The 26,333-nt window shown below is 44.5% G+C and overlaps 1 protein-coding gene across 4 annotated transcripts in view; it reads right to left on the bottom strand.

The window, feature by feature from the left end:
• The window catches only part of LOC126336610 (organic cation transporter protein-like), a 366,616-nt gene that overhangs the window by 183,581 nt on the left and 156,702 nt on the right, over positions 1–26,333 (bottom strand). For all 4 annotated transcript variants that reach the window (XM_050000483.1, XM_050000492.1, XM_050000519.1 and 1 more), the window contains exon 2: positions 16,903–17,007. The gene's annotated coding sequence lies outside the window, so the exon portion shown is untranslated. The remainder of the gene's footprint in view (positions 1–16,902; positions 17,008–26,333) is intronic.

The raw sequence follows: 26,333 nt of genomic DNA, 5'->3' as shown, positions 1-26,333 counted from the left end.
GAATATGTTCTTCTGACCACACCTTCCTTCTCGATTTTTGGTTAAATTAAAAGCAAAGGGGTCAAAATGAAGAGTGTAAAATGAATGCCACTGTTAAAACGCAGAGGAGATAGCGCATATGTGAAAAGAGTACAAAAGGTGCGGAACTGTCTTCTGACTTGCAGGAAGAAGAAATGAGTGTCAGTATGAAAGATATAATACTCGAATTGGGACGGAAGTCATTAAAGCAAAGACGTTTTTCGTCGCGGCGAGATCTATTTTCGAAATTTCAGTCACCAACTTTCTCTTCCGAATGCGAAAATATTTTCTTGAGGCCAACCTACATAGGTAGGAATGATCATCAAAATAAAATACGAGAAATCAGAGCTCGTACAAAAAGGTTTAGGTGTTCGTTTTTCCCGCGCGCTGTTAGGGAGTGGAATGGTAGAGAGATAGTATGATTGTGGTTCGATAAACCCTCTGCCAAGCATTTAAATGTGAATTGCAGAGTAGTCATGTAGATGTAGATTTCTTTCCATTTTCCTTCATCCATTAGCTTTAGCTTCCCTGCACTTCCTATCGATTTCGTTTCTAAGTAACTATTGCTGTCTTTTTCCTTTTCTTGACCACTTTTATATTTCATTCTTTTGGTTTCATCCACACTCCGCAAGCCACCCGACGGTGTGTGGTGGAAGATACCTTGACTACCTCTATCGGTTCTCCCTTCTATTCCAGTCTCGTATTGTTCGTCGAAAGAAGGATTGTCGGTATGCCTTTGTGTGGGCTCTAATCTCTCTGATTTTATCCTCATAGTCTCTTCGCGAGATATACGTAGGAGGGAGCAATACACTGCTTGACTCCTCGGTGAAGGTACGTTCTCGAAAGTTCAACAAAAGCCCGTACCGAGCTACTGAGCGTGTCTCCCGCAGAGTCTTCTACTGGACTTTATCTGTCATCTCCGTAACGCTTTCGCGATTACTAAATAATCCTGTAACGAAGCGGGCTGCTCTCCGTTGGATCTTCTCTATCTCTTCTATCAATCCTCTCTGGTTCGAATACCACACTGCTGAGCAGTATTCAAGCAGTGGGCGAACAAGCGAACAGTAACCTACTACCTTTGTTTTCGGATTACATTTCCTTAGGATTCTTCCAATGAACCTCAGTCTGGCATCTGCTTTACCGACGATCAACTTTATATGATCATTCCATTTTAAATCACTCCTAATGCGTACTCCCAGATAATTTATGGAATTAACTGCTTCCAGTTGCTATATTGTAGCTAAATGTTAAGGGATCTATCTTTCTATGTATTCGCAGCACATTACACTTGTCTACATTGAGATCCAATTGCCATTCCCTGCACCATGCGTCAATTCGCTGCAGATCCTCCTGCATTTCAGTACAATTTTCCATTGTTACAGCCTCCTCGATATACCACAGCACCATCTGCAAAAAGCCTTAGTGAACTTCCGATTTCATCCACCAGGGCATTTATGTACATTGTGAACAGCAACGGTCCCATGACATTCCCCTGCGGCACACCTGAAATCACTCTTACTTCGGAACTCTCCATTGAGAATGACATGCTTAGTCTGTTATCTAGGAACTCTTCAATCCAATTACACAATTGGTCTGATAGTCCATATGCTCTTACTTTATTCATTAAAGGAATGTGGGGAACTGTATCGAACGCCTTGCGGAAGTCAAGAAACACGGAATATACCTGGGAACCCTTGTCTATGGCCCTCTGAGTCTCGTGGATGAATAGCGCGGGCTGGGTTTCACACGATCGTCTTTTTCGAAACCCATGCTGATTCCTACAGAGTAGATTTCTAGTCTCCAGAAAAGTCATTATACTTTAACATAATACGCGTTCCAAAATTCTACAACTGATCGACGTTAGAGATATAGGTCTATAGTTCTGCACATCTGTTCAACGTCCCTTCTTGAAAACGGGGATGACCTGCGCCCTTTTCCAATCCTTTGGAACGCTACGCTCTTCGAGAGACCTACGGTACACCGCTGCAAGAAGAGGGGCAAGTTCCTTCGCGTACTCTGTGTAAAATCGAACTGGTATCCCATAAGGTCCAGCGGCCTTTCCTCCTTTGAGCGATTTTAATTGTTTCTCTATCCCTCTGTCGTCTATTTCGATAACTATCATTTTGTCATATGTGCGAGAATCTAGAGAAGGAACTGCAGTGCAGTCTTCCTCGGCGAAACAGCTTTTGAAAAAGACATTTAGTATTTCGGCCTTTAGTCTGTCATCATCTGTTTCAGTACCAGTACGTTAGTATAGCGTAGGGCGCTCCCACTTCAATAGGGAACAAGATACACTTTTCTCGCCTATCGAGTAAAGCAAAGTTGTCGTTTCCCCCTTCCCACCTAATAAATAACCCTAAGTGCGAGATGGCGGACGCTGCTAGCATTTCCCCTGCTGTTACCCGCAGCAAGACTGCAATACACGAGGCGCGAGGATCGACTGCACCCGCCGAAACTCGTGCCCGGCAATCTACCGAAGGCAAGGGAGCGGCTGGCGACGTTCGACAGCTTGGCGCGAAAGCGCAAGAGCAGCTGGAGTCGCGCCGGCTAATCACCGAACGTTTCGGGGTGGACGTCTCACCAACCAAAACAGCAACACTGAACATAACTTTACACTCCCCTGTTACTGGACAGTCATGCACCTTTGTCCCACCGACACCGCAGCCTCAAGAGTCGAGGCAGCGACGGCGGAATGACCCAGAAAACAACTACACAGAGCCCTGGCAGGTGGAGGGCCCTAAACGTAGACCCAGAAAAACACCAACACGGACAAGCGAGCAACCAAACTCGCTAGGCAACCGAAAGGCGCTGTTGCCTACACCTACAAGCTCATCTCAGGCTAGCAACAATAATAACACGAAACAAAACGCAAACACGGCTGTGGTGAACAAGAACACCTACATCTACATGACTACTCTGCAATTCACATTTAAGTGCTTGGCAGAGGGTTCATCGAACCACAATCATACTATCTCTCTACCATCCCACTCCCGAACAGCGCGCGGGAAAAACGAACACCTAAATCTTTCTGTTTGAGCTCTGATTTCTCTTATTTTATTTTGATGATCATTCCTACCTATGTAGGTTGGCCTTAACAAAATATTTTCGCATTCGGAACAGATAGTTGGTGACTGAAATTTCGTAAATAGATCTCGCCGCGACGAAAAACGTCTTTGCTTTATTGACTTACATCCCAACTCGCGTATCATACCTGCCACACTTTCTCCCCTATTACGTGATAATACAAAATGAGCTGCCCTTTTTTGCACCTTTTCGATGTCCTCCCTCAATCCCACCTGGTAAAGATCCCACACCGCAATATTCTAACAGAGGACGAACGAGTGTGATGTAAGCTGTCTAGTGGACTTGTTGCATCTTCTGTGTCCTGCCAATGAAACTTGGCTCGCCTTCCCCACAATATTATCTATGTGGTCTTTCCAACTGAAGTTGTTCTTAATTTTAACACCCAGGTACGTAGTTGAATTGACAGCCTTGATAACTGTACTATTTATCGAGTAATCGAATTACAACGGATTTTTTGTGGAACTCATGTGGATCACCTCACAGTTTTCGTTATTTAGCGTCAACTGCCACCTGCCACACAATACAGCAGTCTTTTCTAAAGCGCTTTGCAACTGATACTGGTCTTCGGATGACCTTACTAGACGGTAAATTAGAGCATCATCTGCGAACAACCTAAGAGAACTGCTCAGATTGTCACCCAGGATCAGATCAGGAACAGCAGAGGTACCAGGTCGCTTCCCTGAGGAACACCTGATATCACTTCAGTTTTAATCGATGATTGCCGTCTATTACTACGAACTGCGACCTTCGTGACAGGAAATCACGAATCCAGTCGCACAACTGAGACGATACCCCATAGGCCCGCAGCTTGATTAGAAGTCGCTTGTGAGGAACGGTGTCAAAAGCTTTCCGGAAATCTAGAAATACGGAATCAACTTGAGATCCCCTGTCGATAGCAGCCATTACTTTGTGCGAATAAAGAGCTAGCTGCGTTGCACCAGAATGATGTTTTCTGAAACCATGCTGATTACGTATCAATAGATCGTTCCCTCCGAGGTGATTCATAATGATTGAATACAGTATATGCTCCAAAACCGTACTGCAAACCGATGTCAATGATATAGGTTCTGTAGTTCGATCGATTACTCCTACTACCCTTCTTAAACACTGGAGCGACCTGGGTATTTTCCAATCTGTAGGTACAGATCTATCGGTGAGCGAGCGGTTGTATATGATTGCTAAGTAGAGAGCTATTGTATCACCGTAATCTCAAAGGAACCTAAGCGGTATACAATCTGGACCTGAAGACTTGCCCGTATCAAGCGATTTGAGTTGCTTCACAACCCCTAAGGTATCTACTTCTAAGAAACTCAAAGCACACAAAGCCGCAGCGGTGCCCACACAACACAAGACTGATTTCTTCCCAGTCGTTATACAAAACTATGGGAACCTTAGTGCACTTAACACTTCATTCGCTGATAGGCGCATCAACTGTACACTACACGCAAAGTACTCGGGGGATAGGGCCTCACTGTACGTTGCCACAGGCATCAAATACAAAGATCTTCTGACCTTCCTCAAAGATCGGAAGATCGAACACTACACATACAGAACACTGGACGAGAGAACCCAGCAGTACGTGATGAAGGGAGTGGATCCCAGTACCCCCGACGATACAGTACAGACGGCGCTCTATCCGGCATTCGACTGCAAAAGTGCCTCCCGGATGACGGGGTTCCGCACACACGCACCGCTACCACACTACATGGTTAAGTTAGACGACACGGTTGATTCCCGCGCCATCCTGCATATAAAGAGGTTTCTGCGGATGGACGTACGTGTAGAGCATTACGAACCACTCAATGTCCCCCAACAATGTAACAACTGCCAGCGATTCGGCCACTCGGCCCTCCGCTGTGGCCTGGTAAATCGTTGCCGCGGATATGCTGGCAGACACAGATCCAACACCTGCACACAAACACAGCCAAACCAGCGACGCTGTGCCAACTGTAGTGGGCCCCATGTGGCTAGCTTCAGACAGTGCAGTGCATACAAACAGGCGCTGAAGCGTAAACAAGACAAGAACAGGGTTCAGTACAACATTCCCCGCCCAAGGCCAGCGCCAAACCCAGTTAGGGACGGCGTACGTTTCCCACGGTTGCGCGCCCTGGCGGAACGGCACAGGCCGCAGAACCTCAGCGTCCTTCACACACACGCGAAACAACCGCTGCAACACCTACACAACAGCCACAGACAACACCTTAAAACCAACAAGCATCGGTACCAACACCTATGCCCCCAAACAACACGACCCACTCCAGGAAGTCACATGCTGCGAAGAAACGACGCTATACAGGAAAACACACCCACACAAGAAACCCCAGAACCCCAAGCCCAGAGGAGGAATAGACGTACACGTAAACACTGAGCGGGGAACACAAACTCACCACAACAGGCCACCCAGCAACAACAGACCAACAACGCACAGCCGGCCGGAGTGGCCGTGCGGTTCTACGCGCTACAGTCTGGAGCCGAGCGACCGCTACGGTCGCAGGTTCGAATCCTGCCTAGGGCATAGATGTGTGTGATGTCCTTAGGTTAGTTAGGTTTAATTAGTTCTAGGTTCTAGGGGACTGATGACCTCAGAAGTTAAGTCCCATAGTGCTCAGAGCCATTTGAGCCAATAACACACAGGAAAACAGTCAACAAGACATCGAGACCGTAACCCACGCTACCATCCCCCTCTCGCAGGCGCCACAATCTCTGTCACAAAATATAAACACAAATGCCACTCCTAACAACACACCAATACCCGCACAAGCGGCCGCTAACTCTACAACAGCACCTCAGGCTGCCACAGCCAACACATCACCTGGGGGAATACTGGAAACACTATTCCCTCGACAAACGACCCTTCATATCCTTCCAAGGTGCTGACGGCCGTCACTACACTCATCACCCAGCTCATGAGAGCCGAACCCGGGTAATACTGGGCTGTCATACACACTGCCATCACAACACTCTTTCACATGAATAACATAACACACCTGGCTGGTGACGCAAACCCGCACACACTATCACAGATCGTTCTGGAATGCAGACTCGATCCACAACAAAAGGACAGAATTTGCCGCGTTCATGGAGCGCAAGGGAACCCTTGTCGCGCTACTGAGCGAGACTAAGCTTAAACCGCACAAGCAACTAAACTTTCCTGGCTACTGCGTCTATCGTGCCGACCGACCGGGCGACGCCGTGGCAGATGGAACTGCAATCGTCATTCACAAAGACATTGAGCACACAACCATAGAGCTCCCGGAACTGGAAAAAATCGAGTCAAGCTCAACGGAGCCTACACCACACTGATATCAGTATACAACTGTCCTGTAGACACTTCAACACGCGATACCAGCACACTACTCAACATCTCACCGCGAGTAATAGTCGCTGGAGATCTGAAAGCAAAACACGCAGAATGGAATTCACGCATACGAAATCCCAACGGCAAAAAACTGTATGAACATTCACTAGGCAGAAATTGCATTATACTAGCGCCGACTGAACCGAAGCACATTCCCTATCAGAGGGGACACAGGCCAGACGTGTTAGACATGGTCCTCATCAAGGGCATTACATCGCCACTCAACGTTGCCGTTGAAAACGATCTGACCTCAAACCACCAATCTGTAATACTACACATTGAGGAAACACTGCAGCACATGGAACAACGCGCGTGCGAATTGGACATTGTTCAAGGAAACGGTCGATAGCCACATCCCACCCATACACGAAATTAACGAAACAGCACAAATTGACGAGGCAGTAGAAAACCTCTCTAACGCCGTCCAGGACTCCATACCTGATCGCACCTCACAACAACACAGTGCGCCCCCCCCCCCCCCCCAGGAAATCCTACTCCTAATCTCAATGAGGTATCGCCTCGGGAGACAATGGCAGCGCACCAGGGGTCAGTACTTCAAACGGCGCATTAACAGGCTACAGGGCATCATACACGACAAAATACAAACATATAGAACACAACAGTGGATACAAAAACTTGAAGGGCTGGACACCACGCGACATGGCGTCGGGCAACTAGCCCGACACTTCACCAGGGAGAAGCTGTAGACCCCAACTCTTCAAGGGTCTGACGGACCTGCATACTCAGAGGAAGAGAAAGCAGAACTAATGGCCCGCACACTCGCAGCGTCATTCACACCGAACCTGGTACCATCAGATACAGTGTTCACACTTGCTACTGACCAGGTGGTTACACGCATTCTAGCCCAACCATCGCGTGACGACATTCGACATGCTAGCACAGCCGAAGTCTCCTGGGCTATAATGCATTCCGCTGCTAGGAAAGCCCCTGGTCTTGATGGCATTCAAAACCGCGTCCTCCAGGAGTTCACGGACAAAGCTACTGAGTACCTAACACACATAACGAATGCCATACTAAAACACCAACACTTCCCCGCCTTTTGGAAGAGGGCCAAGGTGCTGATGTTCAGGAAGCCGGGGAAAGACCACAGCCTCCCACAAAATTACCGACCCATCAGCCTTCTGAGCTCGCTCAGTGAGATTGTTGAGAAGGTGATTCTCAATTGCATCACTAGGCGCTGCATAACAAATGACATCCTGAGATCGGAGCAGTTCGGCTTCAGGAATCACCACTCCACAACACAACTCTTACGGGTCGTTGAACATATAACACATGGCTTCAACATGAACAAAGCTACAGGGGCGATGTTCCTGGACATCGAAAAGGCTTTCGACCGTCTATGGCACAACGGCCTCATTCGCAAACTCAGCGACGCGGGCATCCACGACGGGCTGGTGCGTCTAATACACTCACGAAAGGAGTTTCAACACTGACGTGCAGGGAAAACAATCAACACGACACGGTATACCCGCGGGAGTACCCCAGGGAAGCAGTCTATGGCCCCTACTGTTTAACCTCTACATAAACGATCTCCCAACCACACACAACACAACGATGACAATCTACGCGGATGAGCAGCCATCCTCGCGCAAGATTGGAAACCATCAAACATTACGTCACGCTTTTAGACTGCACTCAAAGTGGCTGAGCCTTGGTTGGAGAAATGGTGTGTTAGAGTAAACGTCGACAAGTGCGAAGCCGTTCTGTTCACTAGAAGACCGAAGCAACTGCGCAAACACCGATAGTGCAGACCAATAACTCTACATGCACGCCCAATACGTTTCCGTGAGAAAGTCAAATACCTCGGTGGCTGGCTGGACCGCATACAACACATGACCAACCGAGCTAGCGCGAGGCTCAAACACCTCTACCCTATGCTCAACAAGAGTAGCACACTGAACAGAAGGGTGTCGAGGTCCATGTATTTATTTATTTATTGTTCCGTGGGACCAAATTAAGGAGAAATCTCCATGGTCATGGAACGAGTCAATACATAAATTATAACACGATAGTAGAAACAGATAAAATGAAATATAAGAAACGTATTCAGGCGACAATTCCTAAGTTTAAATAAAGAAAATCAACAATGTAACACTGGAATTTGTTTAATTTTTCATCTCTTCCAGGACCTCCTCGACAGAATAGAAGGAGTGAGCCACGAGGAAACTCTTCAGTTTGGACTTAAAAGTGTTTGGGCTACTGCTAAGATTTTTGAGTTCTTGTGGTAGATTATTGAAAATGGATGCAGCAGAGTAGTGCACTCCTTTCTGCACAAGAGTCAAGGAAGTGCATTCCACATGCAGATTTGATGTCTGCCTAGTATTAACTGAGTGAAAGCTGCTAACACTTGGGAATAAGCTAATATTGCTAACAACAAACGACATTAAAGAAAATATTTCCCGTGAGGGCAATGTCAGAATTCCCAGATATTGAATAGGGGTCGACAAGAGGTTCTCGAACCTGCACCACATATAGCTCGAACAGCCCGTTTTTGAGCCAAAAATACCCTTTTTGAATCAGAAGAATTACCCAAAAAAACCAAATGACATAAGTGTATGAAAATATGCGAAGTAGACTACTTTTCGTGTTGAACTGTCACTTATTTCAGATACTGTTCTAATGGTAAATAAAGCAGCATTTAGTTTCTGAACAAGATCCTGAACATGGGCTTTCCACAACAGCTTACTATCTATCCGAACGCCTAGGAACTTGAACTGTTCCGTCTCGCTTACAATATGCCCCTTCTGTCTGATCAAAATACCGGTTCTTGTTGAATTGTGAGTCTTAACTGTGATTTAGCATCAAATTATTTTCCACAAGCCACAAACTTATTTCATGATCTACATTATTTGATAATGTTTCAATATTACACACAAGATCCTTCACTACCGAGCTGGTGTCATCAGCAAACAGAAATATTTTTGAATCACCTGTAATACTAGAAGGCATATCATTTATATAAATAAGAAACAGCAGTGGCCCCAGCACCGACTCTTGGGGAGCGCCCCACTTAACAGTGCCCCACTGAAACTGAACATCACTACCACTCTCAATATTGCGGAGAATTACCTTCTGCTTTCTGTTCTTAAAGTAAGAGGCGAGCCAATTGTAAGCTACTCCCCTAACTCCATAATGGTCCAATTTCTGCAGTAATATTTTGTGGTCAACACAGTCAAAAGCCTTCGTTAAATCAAAGAAAACACCTAGTGTTCGCAACCTTTTATTTAATCCGTCGAAAACATCACAGAGAAAAGAGAATATAGCATGACACTTGTTCGACCCCTGATGATGTACGCAGCTCCTGTCTGGGGATACGCTGCGCCTACACGCCTGCGCCGTCTGCAGCTCATACAAAACAAAGTACTCAAAATCGTAAGCAATGCTCCACGATACACATGCATCGCGGACCTTCAGCGGGAATACCGACTTGAGACTCTCACGGAGGTAATCCACAAACTCACCACAAGACTATACAGAAACTCAGACATTCGCAGAACCCGTTTATTCTGAGTCTGAGGAACTACGACCACAACCATAGATGGAAACATAAAAGACCAAAAGACTTACTTGTAAGGACCTAACATGTATGGCCAAGCACACGCAAACACAACGGTACAGGTGAGCCCCTGTTAATCAGACGCCATTACTGGGTATCCAGCTGGAATACACTGCCGAATAACTGGCACCACGCAGGGAAGCCGTACCGTACATTGCATGCAGACAAGCTCCACACATCCTCCACACAGTGAGATGATCTATGGCCGATCTCCCACGACTATATAACAATCTTGATTGTTCCAGATATGAAACGTCCCCTTTGAAAAATTTATACACGACTGTGCTTAAACTGAAACACAATATTTTTGGCGCAACGCAATCGGACTTCCAAGAATCCCTGCGAAAGAGTGGCCCTGACTAACATTAACCTATACGTTTCAAAAATCACTTACCTCACAAAAATCTTCGTTACTCAAGCTACTGCAATACAGCGAGCGCCACTACTGCCAGCTAAATAAAAGATTCAAACTACTGAAGGCACTAACTACTGATAGGCATAGTTAGCAAATGAAAGATTTTAATACAGGACAAACAATGTATTTACCTTAATAGTCGTAATATATATATCAGTTCATGACACCAATTCTTACCTATTTCAAAACTCCGCCACCTCTCTCCCCACGACCACCACTGCTGGCGGCTCACCTCCAACTGCGCAACGCTACGCGCTGTTAACATCCAGCTGCCCAACACTACAATGGCAGACAACAATGCAAACTAGCCACAGACTGCACACAGCACAGCCAGTGATTTTCATACAGAACGCTACGTGGCGTTACCAATAAGAAAACCTAAACAGCCTCCTTACACAGGAATGTAGCGGCTGCAGCAACTGGGATACATCGCCATCGCTTCCCACGGTAATGATGCATGATACCCATACTAACAAATCCAACGTTGCATGAACTATCGCAGCTAGTAAGCCACTACTGCTCTTACTAACCATCCCACTGTCACAGAGGTTTTTTTTTCCCACGGCAAGAGCCTTGGCACTTTTTTCCCTCTGCTCTTCAGATCGCTACCCTCACTCGCGTTTCGTCCACTATCTATCACCTGATGGACCGTGTTAATGCGTAGTCTTACCCAGATGCACGGTTAACATCACAGCCCAGCATCCTGTGATCCACTTACTAGATAACTAACATGTTGACGGAGGTGACAGTAGAACTCTTGGTTTGGTCACCACGTTGGTGCGGGCGTGCAGGGGCCCCATCTCTAAAAAAAAAAAAAAAAAAAAAAAAAAAAAAAAAAAAAAAAAACCTTTTTTTTGTAGAAATTCAGCCTTCTCTAATGCAGTAACTGATTTTGAGGATGACTTTCTCACTATGATGTAATCTAGCTGCTATCGTTCCGTGTTTCCATCCGTTTCCAAGTTTACGTCCTTCTTTTTGAAAAGCGCATTTGACATAAATAGCTAAAATGTATCGCGTAACTCTTTCTTCTCTTTCATTCCTACCACCGAGCTCGTATTCTCCCCTATCTGTGTCTTTTATTCCCCAATAAAAGACACTGTACAGAGCATGTCGGGGTTACATTGTGTTACAGCTAGTTATTTCATTTTCTATTCCATCCTCAAATGCAGCAACGGAAAAATGATTGTATGCATGTCTCTGTACGAGCCATAGTCTCCCTTAATTTGTCGTTAAGCGCGATGTTAATAATAAATAATGACGCCGGATTAAATAATAATGTCGTGCGATGTTGGAGATTATATGTCCTGATAAGGGAGGAACGAGAAGGTTCTCCGCAGAATCGGCGATGAAAGGAATATATGGAAAACACTGACAAGAAGGTGGGACAGGTTTGAAGGACATCTGTTAAGACATCACGGAGTTATTTCCATGGCAATGCAGGGAGCTGTAAAGGAAGACAGCGACCGGAATAAATCCAGCAAGTAACTGAGGACGTAGGTTGCAAGTGCTACTCTGAGATAAAGAGGTCGCCACAGTAGAGAAATTCGTGACGAGCCACTCAAACCAGGCAGAAGACATTACTAAAAAAATAATTCTGGTACCAATTGGACCGAAAGTGTTAAATTTTGGCGAGAAATGGTGCATCCTGCGTGGCAAGGCCATTGACCTTAAGCGAGATGAATGTTGTAGTGTTTTCATTCTGCAGTCGGTGTTAAATTCTAGTTCTCTAATCATCCTCTGTAGTGTCTGCTATTAAGATAAGTCTTTTGTTGGTAATTTCCAAGAATAATTGCCTATCGAAGTCGCGGGGTCCAAGCGATACATATCGAATGTACGACCCTAAATGGATCACACGACTCTGGTGGCGGGCGTTATGAGTCTGTTTACGGTGGTCGCTACAGCAATGACAAAAGAAGACCGTTACAAAAATACTTGTAATTACAAAGGAGATGACTTACCTTACTCGTCGTCGATGTTGTCCTCATGTGAAAGTCCAAGTGATGTGTACGCTACGCGAACAATTCCCTCTTTTTCCATTAATTTGAAGAAGTGTGTAACTTATTGCAACTAAGGAAACGACGGAAAACAGATAAAAATGACGATCACAAATAATTGATCATAATGGCGGCCACCAGAGTCGCATGATCGATATGTATCATTTGGACCCCGCGACTTCGATAGGCAATCATTCTTGGAAATTACCCTTTTGCTTTGCAAGGATTCCCTTCTAAGCTCGGGGCTCTTTTCCGTAATACACTCGTACTGATCGAAACGACAGGTAACAAATGTAAAGGTATGTTTGTGATTTTTTTGATGTCTTCCTTTAATCCGTAATCTCGAGGAGAACTCAAGACTGAGTTGCACAACTGTTCTGTACGCGAGCTGTAGGTCTTTTTTTTTTTTTTTTTTTTTTTGATCAATTGTAAATGGGTTCCTTCTCTGTTGGCAGCGCTGTGTAGGGCTTTGCGTTGGATCTGAGATTGCTCTTTCTTTTGTAAGAGACTCAGCGGCTGGTTGGACTCGTTGTTGGAAGTTAATCGCCAGTAGTGTTGGGCAGTTGGAAGTTAATCGCCAGCAGTGATGGAAGTACTGTTGAGCAGTTGGAGGTGAACAGCCAGCAGTGACGGATGTTAGATGTGAGAAGTTAGCATTGATGGAGGGTAGAGGTCTGAAGCGTTAGCGTAGACTAACGATCTGTACATGCTCGACTTGGAGATTGAATATTATTCATGATTATATACCTTTGTACTAGATGTCAATTACGATTGATATTCGTGTCTGAACTGGATGTCACATTATTAAGGTAAAAAATACATCATTTGGTTCGCAACAAAATCTTTCCTTTGCTAACCATATGCCTATTAGTAGTTAGTGGCTTTAGTAGTTAGAATCTTTTATTTAGCTGGCAGTATTGACGCTCGCTGTATTGCAGCAGTTCGCGTAATGAAGATTTTTGTGAGGTAAGTGCTTAATGAAATGTATAGGTTATTGTTAGGATTTCTTTTCAGTCAAGGTCATTCTTTTGAATTAATTATTTGAAGCTAGGTTGTAATTTTTTTCAGCAGTCAGATTGCGTTGCGCTAGAATACAAGTATTGTGGGCTCAGTGCTGACATTATCAGAAAAATTAAAGAGATAGTAGGCTCTGTACATTCAGTTTTACTCAGCTGTTTCAGAATCAAATAACGTAGAAGTTTCATCTTCTCCGTCATTCGGCAATTTAAGTACAGACACACACATTTAAATAATGAAGTTTCACAATAAATAAACAAAGACAAAGCACTAACTTAAATCAAATTTTCAGTATGACTGAAATCAGAGTCGTCAATATAAAATCTGTGCCACACAAACAAACTGAAGGCTGAACATGTAACGTGTGGTACATCTCGAGTCTCATCTAGCTTCATACTGCCTTCTCCCGCTGAGCCATCTTCTTTTGATCTTTGATTTGTGTCGTCATTTTTCGAATTTTCGGTGAGCTGTACGTCATAATAATTACATGACTCTAAACGCAATTATTAGCTAATAAATTGTTAGTGTAGGCTGCAGCCCAATGTGTTGTATGCTTCATAATACGAAAGGGAATCATTTACAGAATGCCGTTTCTTTATGTATGCAAATTATGTCTGGAAGATATTGATTGAACAGTGTGGACATGAAAGTGGCATTGCTAGGAAGAAAATAAAAGAAAAATTGCTGTAATACCACCATGAAATACTATCGTCATACATATCAAATCATAGCATTTGACCTATGGAATATGAACCTGGAATTATGTTTTATCTTGGCTACGTATCTTTATGAAGACTGGTTTGTGTTTTTGAGTATAGGGAGCTAGGAGTATGAACCCAAGCGTTACAACCTCACGCTTCGGCTCAGGCAACCCCTTAACTTCAAAGAGATATTTCTAAAAAGTGTCTAAAACAAAGTCTTAGCTTTGGTGTGACTAGCTCACGAAATCTATTCTTCTCAAAACCTATTACTTTATTGCACTTCAAAGACAGGGCTATAAATAAATTTTGGAAATGATAGGCATAATTTATAGAAACAAAACACAAACACAACCAACTAACAGGTGAAAATTTTGGTTCGACACGATACTATCCGAAAATATTTTTAGTCAGAAGCAATCGAAAAATATCGATCGCATGTTTGATGCCGGTGTATGATGGTAAACAGCCGTGAGTCAGTGAAGGCTTATATCACACGTCTTCAGGTGATGTGCAAGGTGAATCTGAAGATGCTAATTAGAATGGCTTGTGGACGCCACGAGAAGACTATGGAACACTTCTGTTCAGAACACTTTCAATCAAATTTTACCTGAACGTTGGCACTATTTTACAACGGATTAATCAGAAACGGTTCAATTCTTGATGATTATGAAGTACAGCTTTGTATATTGCCAGGAATCATACCGAATACCGCCGTCGTGTTACCTCGATAAAGCAGTATCTCGAATCTACGTGCCATAACGAGGTGGCGCTGTGGTTAACACATTGGAATCGTCCTGATTTACGTTTTCAGTGATTTCCCTAAATCACATGCAAATTCCAGGCTGAAAGGGCCCGGCTGATTTCCTTCCTCTTCCTGTCCGAATGCGAGCTTGTAATCCGTCTCTAGTGACATCGCCGTCGACGGACGTTAAACCCTGATCTTCACTTCTCTCGAAATTACATAACATTCAGCGATTCGCAATAAATATCTTCCAGTAACTAAATTTCTACGTTAAATAATAACAACAACGCAATCCCAGTAAAGAGCTGATTCCTGTCTTACAAAAGCAGTGTGGCATCTCGTGTGTCGTGTAACTCCTGAAAGATGGTCAGTGTCTTCAGGATGATCTCTGTTCATAACTAAACCCTTCTTCCTCCCAGATTACGGCACAGCTTAGTCCATCTCCATCGCACGGAAGTGAAAGACGCAACAAATACGAAAACGGCGAACGCAAGACCGCTAGATGCTGTAAGGTCAGTGTCGCCTAACCTCGATATATCGTTACGACATTTACTTTTCTATATTTATTTCAGTTATCTTCCTATACGAGATAAAAACCGGTAAGAAAGCGTCATAAAAGTGACGTAGTTGTGATAAGAGCTGCGGTCAATAACTGTCGCTACTTCTTTAACAGGGCCCGCCGCGTTTCGAGGGCTAAGCTTCATTTTCAGGTGGCAAGTCGTGGTTGTGATCAGTACTGAGGAACTTTGCCTTCCGTATTTCTATCAGAAGCATTTCATTTCTTCAACTCAGACAGTGAGAATTTTCTTACATTATGTAAGTCACAAAATCTTGTAATAACTGAAAGGAAAAACTGGAAATGTGTATATCATATTTTTCCTGTATCACTCTCTGAAACGATTAAGTGGACGTCCTAGAAGGTTGCTGCGGCACTGACACGAAACCAAACATCGGCTATTACTGCTATAATCTCCAGAGTTTTCTTTCTTCAGTAGTGTCCGAGTGGAGGCAAATACAGAGGAACAAGAACTTTATTGCACATCTGTGTTATGTTGTGCCTTATCTGCGAATTTTTGAAAAGCAGTTATGAATATGACAGACATCTTACTCACATGGAAGCAGCATCGAAGCTCGACTATCGGTTGAAGATAATCACGCCTTCTTTGAAGTTCTCACAAGTGTTTGTGTTACGACGTTTGGCCATTGTATTCCCGTATTACTATCTACATCTGCATCAACTTTCATAGTCTCACATCTCTATGAAGTGTACGGTAAGGGACATTACGCACTGCACCATCTAGTTGTGTTTTCTCACGTTCCATTAGTGCGTGGAACGTAGTGACAATTTACAGTTTAAATGCCTCTGCTGTTGTAGTTAGTCTAATCTTGGATTCGTGGTCCCTACGGTAGTGATAGGTAAGCGGTTCTATGATACTCCTAGATTCTCCACTTAATACTGGTTCTTGGAACTTCGTAAGAAGGCCTTCGCGGTGTGGTTGACATCTTTCCATACTAATATCATGATGCAGATTCTCAACAACCATAGGTAAAAAAAATGTAAAGAAGCGTGTACCTGAGGCATCTGATTTAGCAAACAGCTTATTAATACAGCTTTTCATCGATGTAAATTAAAGAATCATGCGCAAACACAAACGTGTGTCTATACAATTGTGATTAAAATAAAGCCTCGCACAAATAGTATATTATTTATAAGTTTCCGACACATGAATTTATCGAGCAAGCATAAAAGAGCTGATAAACACACACACACACACACACACACACACACACACACACACCTCTGTTTGATAACATGGTTCACGCCGAGTGCATAGCAGCCCTGCAGATTACCTCGCAGCAAAAGCCGCGTGGCCGAAGCTGTCACAGAATGCGGATAAAAATACGCCCTGTCAGTTAAAACATTGTTACAACGTGCATATCTGCCGCCTAATTACACATAACACTTTCTTAAAAGCAGTTTGACAAGTCTACTTACCAATGTTGTACAAAAAGATATTCCGCCGCGTCAACGCCGCCAGTTCCGACTGCAGCCGGATGATGTGGAACGGCGAACCGCGACAGCGGTGCAGTGCTGCCAACACTGCGCAAAGAAAGCAGCTTTCAGTGGGCGTTGATACTTTACGGAGAAACAATCTTATGTTACCATAGTACGCTGTTATAAAATACATGTAAATGCTTCTACATTTCAAAATCTTCGTTATGCTAGACTTTGAAAAGTTAGAAACGGTTTTCCTAAAAAAATTGAGAAAGAGCTGTGGGTATTTGTAGTATGTCTGCCATGACAAACACAAGAGCGTCATGGTTGTGAAGACTGGAGGGAAAAAGGAAAGTAGGAATTTGACGTGACATGTATTGTAGCTGTACGATTAGACATCGTGCAATTTTTCCAGACAGCAGGCGGCCAACGAAGTATCGAATTCTACAATACTTGACTCATTGGTTTAAAAATGTTTTAAGCGCGACACGAAGCGATTGTTTGACTGCCAGAACAACTATTTTCATACTTGCAAACTGCTATACTTTCAAGGCCGTGGAAGCGAATTAAAAGTTCCTTTTCTTATCTTCTCCGTTACTGATGTTTACTAGTTTACTAATTTCGACGAAAAATATGATGAAACCTTTTTTTTTTTTTTTTTTTTGGCGATTGCGAGCAGCTGTTATACATTTCAGGAAGTGCATCACATGCAGTTGTCTATAGCGATTTTAATACTACACTAAATCCCTTTCGATAGATTTGGGGCGAAGTCGACGCTCTTCCTCATCTCAAAGACGTTCCACGGGTTTCAGGTTGGCAAACCAGTCTATTTCAGGAATGTTTTTGCCCATAAACCATTAACCACTGCTTCCCATACGATGCTTTATGACAGGCTGCATTGTTCCACATGGCTCTGAGCACTATGGGAATTACCATCTATGGCCATCTGTCCCCTAGAACTTAGAACTACTTCAACCGAACTAACCTAAGGACATCACACAACACCCAGTCACCACGAGGCAGAGAAAAATGCCTGACCCCGCCGGGAATCGAACCCGGGCGCGGGAAGCGAGAACGCTACCGCACGACCACGAGCTGCGGACAGCTGCATTGTTATGGTGATGCAAACAATTATTGTCTCCGAGCTCTTCTCTTAGTCTACGCTGTACACCATCCTATATAACATACTAGACGGCGCTGTTGACAAGTTTAGTAAACATGGGACATATCGATAACAGGGCACAAAGACCTTGCGAATTTCATTCCGTGTACTCAGTTGAACAGTAACTATACTTCCGAGACAGGCGCTTGAACAATATATGAGGCGTATTTTTTAAGTAAGTACCGTTTTGAAATTAAAAAAAATACGTGCTAAGATATCTCAATAATTTTATTTTTAGATGAAAGCCTGTACCTTAATCTACTTTTCTACGTAATTTCCGCCAATATTGAGGCACTTGTGATAACGTTGTACCAGTTTTTGAATACCCTCCTCATAGGAAGTCTGCCACCTGACTTGTTAACCACTGCATCACCACTGTTTTGACTTCGTCATCGTCTTGAAGACGCTGACCGCCCAGGTGTTTCTTCAAGTGCAGGAACAGACGGTAGTAACTGGGCGCAAGATCTGGGCTGTACGGAGGATGATATAGAGTTTCCCACCGGAAAGATGTGATGAGATCTTTGGTCTGATTCGCCACGTGCGGACGGGTATTGTCTTGCAGCAAAACGGTGGCCTTGCTCAACTTCCACGGACTGTTGATTTGATTCTGGTGTGACGTAGGCCACCCATGTTTCATCGCCCGTAACAATTTGGCTTAAGAAAGCATCACCGTCGTTGTGGTACCGCTCAAGGAAAGGCAATGCACTGTCTAAACGTTTAGTTTTGTGCACATCCGTCAACATTTTCGGTACACAACGTGCGCATAATTTTCGGTAATTCAAGTGCTCGGTCACAATGCCATACAAAACACTACGAGAAAAAGTCATACCGCAAGGAGGAAATCGTAAAGCGTCTGTATTCTCTCGCCTTATTGTCCACATACTGCACCAACCTTTCATGAACGATGCATATTGTAAGTCCATCTTTAAATGCTCTCACCGACTTTCTTACCATTCCATCACTCATAATGTTTTCTCCGTAAGCTGCACAGATCTCGCGATGAATATCGATCGCTTTTAGGCCTTTAGCACTAAGAAATCTTATAACAGCCCGTACTTCACAGTCGGCGGGACTCACGATTATCGGTCTGATACACTAAGCACACAGAGTAAACAAGGAAGAATCAGTCTGCAATGGCGTCAGTGTGTAGATTAAGGTACAGACTTTCATATAAAAATAAAATTATCGAGATATCTTTGCACGTCTTTTTTTTTTAATTTCAAAACGGTACTTGCTTTAAAACACGCCTCGTACGCAGTTGTCAGCAGTTGAGAGACGACGGGTATCTGAGCTCAGTGAATCCATTTGGAAAAAAACAGCGAATCCCTCGACATTTCGATAGGAGCGATGCCACTCTTCGATGATGTTGGCAGGAATGTGTGAACTATGGCCGAACGAACACGTCTTCAACTTAACATCTGTGGTCATCAGTCGCCTAGAACTTGGAACTAATTAAACCTAACTAACCTAAAGACCTCACACACATCCATGCCCGAGGCAGGATTCGAACCTGCGACCGTAGCAGTCGCACGGTTCAGGACTGAGCGCCTAGAACCGCAAGACCACCGCTGCCGGCACGCCTTCAAGAAGCACGCGGTTGACTTAGATAGACGACAGAATGTCAGGACCGAGCAATCGTCGGAGCGGCTCTCAGAGCCCCGAATTCATCGTTATCAACGATGCGACGAGCAACTGGTGCTCCATTGACCCCAAGGACCGTTGATAGACGGCTCACAGAAAGTCGGTTGAGCTCAGGGCGCCCCATGCGCTACCATTGACCGCTGACCACCAATAAGCCCATTTGCGGTTGCGTAGGGCCCATTCGGCCTGGAATTTCATTGACTGAAGTGTCTTTAGTGATGAGTCCCCCTTCGAACTGAGACCGATGACCACCGAACACGTGCCTGCAGACGCCCAGACAGCAGTGAGATACCAACCTGACTGTCGCCCGCCATACGAACCGATAATCAGGAGTGATGACCTGAGGCGCCATTTCATTTCCCCTTTGGCAACATCCGCGGCAGCCTTACAGCACAGCAATACTTAGACGCTACTCTACGACCCGTTTTGTTGCCGTTCATGGCAAGCCATCCAGGGCTCACATTTCAGCAAGATAATGGCCGCCCGCGCCCAGCGAGAGTTCGTACTACTTGTCTCCGTGTTGCCAACCGCTGTCTTGGCCAGTACGGTAGCCGGGCCGGCCGCGGTGGCCGTGCGGTTCTAGGCGCTCAGTCCGGAAGCGCGCGACTGCTACAGACGCAGGTTCGAATCCTGCCTCGGGCATGGATGTGTGTGATGACCTGAGGGTTAGTTAGGTTTAAGCAGTTCTAAGTTCTAGGGGACTGATGACCTCAGATGTTAACTCCCATAGTGCTCAGAGCCATTAGAACCATTTGAGAAAAGGTAGCCGGATGTCTCCCCAATTGAGAACGGTTGGAGCATTATAGGTACGGCCCGCCAACAAACTCGGGATTTTGATACTCTACCACGCCAGTTGGACAGAATTTCGCATGATATCCCTCAGGGCAACATCCAACAACTCTGTCAATCAGTTCCAAGACGAATAACTACTCACATAATGCTTGGAGGTGAACCAACGCGCTACTGACTGGCCCAATTTCTGAAGCTTTTTCCCTTGAATAAATAGTGCATTTTTTCTGGTATTTTTGTCTTATATTTGTGTGTACAGCACGTATACGTAGATCACATGTACGGAAAGCACAAAAACGTGGACTTATCTATTTATTTACTGTAAATAACATCAAATCTAATTAACTTATGTAAATTAATTTTGTGAAATGTAATTATGATTTCATAAATAATATTTTAAGGTATAGCGGCAGTCAGACTGTGGCTGATTGCGATGGATTGTAACAATTTTTTTTTAGTAAGTTAGTAGTAGATGAGTTTTGCTATTTGGAGAGCAAAATAACTGATGATGGTCGAAGTAGAGAGGATATAAAATGTAGACTGGCAATGGCAAGGAAAGCATTTCTGAAGGAGAGAAATTTGTTTACATCGAGTATAGATTTACATGTCAGGACGTCGTTTCTGAAAGTATTTGTTTGGAGTGTAACCATGTATGGAAGTGAAACATGTAAGATAAATAGTTTAGCCAAGAACAGAATAGAAGCTTTCGAAATGTGGTGCTACAGAAGAATCCTGAAGATTAGATGGGTAGACCACTTAACTAATGAGAAGGTACTGAATAGAATAGAAGAGACGAGAAATTTGTGGCACAACTTGACTAGAAGAAGGGATCGGTTTGTAGGACATGTTGTGAGGCATCAAGGGATCACCAATTTAGTATTGGAGGGCAGCGTGGAGGGTAAAAACCATAGAGGGAGACCAAGAGATGAATACACTAAGCAAATTCAGAAGGATGTAGGTTGCAGTAAGTACTGGGAGATGAAGAAGCTTGCACAGTATAGAGTAGCATGGAGAACTGCATCAAACCAGTCTCAGGACTGAAGACCACAACAACAAACGAAGAGCGTTCCTGGTCGGATCTCTCTCCCTTGCCTGTTAGCCTTTGTACTGATACGATGCACTACAGCTGCGTTTCTTGCGTATCATAAATTAATCTTTTTTAATGCGTAGACAAATGTGGTGTAAGTGTCATGTATTATCTTTAGAACCATTTGCAGTTAAACTAATGCAAACTAGTCAAGTCTCATTTTAACTGTGCTCCTGATGGGCATATGATAAATGTAATGTTTTAATGCTTCATTGATACAGCCAACGATTAATTCGAGCTTAACGGATCGTGGCGTGTAGACACAATGGCCGAATAGAATTAATATTCTGCAGTTTATTCATTTGCAGCTTGCTACAACGTCGTTGAGATTAATTCCCGTTCATCAAGAAGCGTTTTGCAAACTTGAGTGCAAACACAGAACCTTAAATGATCTGGCCACAGTCTCCAAGCTATGATTCCGTTTCCCTCATAAATGGTAGATATCTGCCCCGCCAAAGTGATGGTTGTATATAAAGGTGTGATTTTTCCCAAATTTTTTAGCATTTTTCTAGAAGTCAATTTGACCACTAATAAAGGTGCATCCACCAACAACTATGCTCAACACTTCACACGATTCTGTGTTTGGTCAAGCGTGAGCAATCGCGGAAGCCATTTTGCGGATAGCTTTCTCAGGTGCAGATGTTTATGCAAAATATTATGTACCCATTCAGTCGAGATGCCCACAGCACTATCAATCTCACGCACATTACCTCTTGTGTCATCCATCACCATATCATGGATTTTAACAATGATTTCTGGAGTCGTAACCTGCACAGGTCGTCCAGAACGTTCAGCATCACTTGTGCCCATATGGCCAATCTGAACATTTTGGAACTGTTCTGATCGAAGGTGCTGAGGCACCGTAATGTTCTCTTTAGTCTCCTGATGCGTTTTGACATTCATAAAGTAACGTTTAATCACCACACGAAATTCTTTTGCCTCAAGTTTCTGACAATCACTCGACTTCCTTGATTCACACGAATGCCAAATACAAAGAAATAGACCAATATGGCTAAAACTTGGTGTGCGTTCTTTCCAAAGATGCTAATAACTAAACATGAACCCGATATGCGCCGGTGGTGCCATCTCTCGGAGTTTGCACGGACTTTTCAAACTCCCCTCCTAGTTAATTTTAACAGTTTTCTTTCCAGTCATTAGTTTCAGTTTCTGTTACATGTCAAATTATCAATCATCTTAGCAACTTGCGTGAGCAGACGCGTCAGCCTTTACCGTTTTCTTAAGCACAATAAGGAAACCACGACTCACCCACGAAAAACTTCTTCGTACTTCACTTTGCATTATCCATGATGACAGGTAACGTTTGCCAAACACAGAGCCTTCCATTGGATCGCCATAGGATGTAGCGCTATTCATCACTATACCACTCGTTGCTCGTCATCCATCATCCAGTGATGTCGGTTTTCGTACCACTTTAAGTGTCGCTTAACATTAACTACAAAACGTGGGGTTTAGAAGGAGCTACTGGGCAACTGTGCTCCATTCCTTTTCACGCCCTATGCTCTGTCATTGCGCTAGCTGAACTGCTGATAGCACCTTGGAACTCACAAGTGATTTCTTCCGCTCATTTCATGACATTTTTTGACAACTGCCCTCCGCAGTGTTCGACGCTCCTTGTCCGTCAGTGCATGAGATCTGGCTTGTCTTGGTTTAACGGTGGTTCTTCGTTCGTGTTTCCACCACACGGTCTCATCACCAAAAGTCGTCTTGGACAGTTTTAGAGGGGCTGAAATGTCCCTGATGGATCTGTTAATCCGGCGACATCCAATGCCTAGCCTGTGTTCGAAGTCGCTGACCTCTCCTGACCAATGCATTCTACTTTTACTGCTTCTTTACTAATAAGACAATACTCCCCGCCTCCTACTACACAGGAGGGTCCGCTTGTCGTGTCATCCACTTGTCAGTTTCGTATTACAAGGGCTATTCAGAAAGCAGGGAACGTTTTGGCACTAAAAAAATTACAATAAATACATTTTGTTATATATGTCTGAAAGAGCGACTGACATACTACTTTTCCACGCTGTCACCAAACACATTGAGGCACTTATCATAGCGGTGGACAAGATTTGAAATACCTTCGTCGTAAAATTCTGCCGCCTGAGACTTCAGCCAGTGAATCACGCCACCCTGGAGTTCGCGTCGTCATCAAAGCGCTCAATTGCAAGCCAGTTCTTCATCTTGGGAAACAAGTGGAAGTCGCTTGGTACAAGATCGGGGCTGTAGGGCGGATGAAAAAAAAATTCCCATTTGAATGAATTAACGAGTTCTTTAGTGCGGTTTGCCGTGTGAGGTCGGGCATTGTCGTGCAAAAACAAAAATTTGGACGTCAGCTTTCCTCGGCGTTTCTTTTGAACTGGTCTTCTAAGGCTGTGGTCAAAGTTTGAGAGTACCGGGCAGAATTTATGGTTGCTCCGTCTTCGAGAAGATCAATAACAAACACACCTTGCCTATCCCAAAAAACTGTCGCCATCAACTTCGTTCCTGACAAGATTTGCAAACATTTTCTTGGTTTTTGGGGGGACCTCGTCTGCCCCCACTCCACGGACTGTAATTTTGTCTCGGAATTGACGTGTTTCACTCAAGTTTCGTCACCTGTTACGATTTGACCCAGTAATGAACCACCATGTTTGTGGTAGGCCTCCAGAAATGACAACGTTGTCCCCATTCGCTGTTCTTCATGGCGCTCTGTAAGCATTTTGGGCATCCATCGTGCACAAAATTTGTGGTAGTCTAGCTTCTGAGCGACAATTTCAAACAACAAAGTCCGTGGAACTTGTGGAACAGAAAGCGAAAGCTCCGTTAGTGTGAAGCGACGGTTTTCACACTCGTTTCATCAACATCAGCGACAAGATCGCCAGCCACAATATGTGGGGCGTCCACTCTTCTCTTCATCATGAACGTTGGTTCGGCCATTTTTAAACCGAATGAGCCATTTCCGGACGGAACATTCACTCATTACGTTGTTTACGTACACTTCGCACATTTCACGATACATTTCTATAGGTTTTAGGTATTTTGCCGACAAAAAACGTATCACAGACGGCACCTCAGAACTGGCGGGATTTTCGATTGCAGTGCACATTTCAAATTCGAATATCGAGAAAACCAGACGCTCAGAGACGATCCCGCTGTCAGGGATAGATGGTGACTGAGCTGCCGAGCACGTACCTATCAAAATATACGCGATCGGCGCCCGCCCAGCTGTGTCAGACGGAAACGTTCCCTACTTTCTGAATAGGTCATCGGTCTCATCGGATTAGGGAAGGGTTGGGAAGGAAGTCGGCCGTGCCCTTTCAAAGGAACCATCCCGGCATTTGCCTGGAGCGATTTAGGGAAATCACGGAAAATCTAAATCAGGATGGCAGGACGCGGGATTGAACCGTCGTCCTCCCGAATTTGAGTCCAGTGTGCTAACCACTGCGCCACCTCGCTCGGTACTTTTTGAATAGCCCTCGTATATAGGCGTCCCCAAGTACTTCTAATAGGATAGTGTGTGATACGTTTCCAGTATAATTTGGAAGTTACAGGGTGTTTCAAAAATGACCGGTATATTTGAAACGGTAATAAAAACTAAACGAGCAGCGATAGAAATACACCGTTTGTTGCAATATGCTTGGGACAACAGTGCATTTTCAGGCGGACAAACTTTCGAAATTACAGTAGTTACAATTTTTAACAACAGATTGCGCTGCAAGTGATGTGAAAGATATAGAAGACGACGCAGTCTGTGGGTGCGCCATTCTGTAAGCCGTCTTTCTGCTGTAAGCGTGTGCTGTTCACAACGTGCAAGTGTGCTGTGGACAGCATGGTTTATTCCTTAGAACAGAGGATTTTTCTGGTGTTGGAATTCCACCGCCTAGAACACAGTGTTGTTGCAACAAGACGAAGTTTTCAACGGAGGTTTAATGTAACCAAAGGACTGAAAAGCGATACAATAAAGGATCTGTTTGAAAAATTTCAACGGACTGGGAAAGTGACGGATGAACATGCTGGAAATGTAGGGCGACCGCGTACGGCAACCACAGAGGGCAACGCGCAGCTAGTGCAGCAGGTGATCCAACAGCGGCCTCGGGTTTCCGTTCGCCGTGTTGCAGCTGCGGTCCAAATGACGCCAACATCCACGTATCGTCTCATGCGCCAGAGTTTACACCACTATCCATACAAAATCCAAACGCAGCAACCCCTCAGCGCCGCTACCATTGCTGCACGAGAGACATTCGCTAACGATATAGTGCACAGGATTGATGATGGCGATATGCATGTGGGCAGCATTTGGTTTACTGAAGAAGCTTATTTTTACCTGGACGGCTTCATCAATAAACAGAACTGGCGCATATGGGGAACCAAAAAGCCCCATGTTGCAGTCCCATCGTCCCTGCATACTCAAAAAGTACTGGTCTGGGCCGCCATTTCTTCCAAAGGAATCATTGGCCCATTTTTCAGATCCGAAACGATTACTGCATCACGCTATCTGGACATTCTTCGTGAATTTGTGGCGGTACAAACTGCCTTAGACGACACTGCGAACACCTCGTGGTTTATGCAAGATGGTGCCCGGCCACATCGCACGGCCGACGTCTTTAATTTCCTGAATGAATATTTCGATGATCGTGTGATTGCTTTGGGCTATCCGAAACATACAGGAGGCGGCGTGGATTGGCCTCCCTATTCGCCAGACACGAATCCCTGTTACTTCTTTCTGTGGGGACACTTGAAAGACCAGGTGTACCGCCA

The sequence above is a fragment of the Schistocerca gregaria genome, chromosome 1 (genome assembly GCF_023897955.1).
Source record: "Schistocerca gregaria isolate iqSchGreg1 chromosome 1, iqSchGreg1.2, whole genome shotgun sequence".
Taxonomy (NCBI): domain Eukaryota; kingdom Metazoa; phylum Arthropoda; class Insecta; order Orthoptera; family Acrididae; genus Schistocerca; species Schistocerca gregaria.
This window is presented reverse-complemented; position numbering and strand designations above follow the sequence as displayed.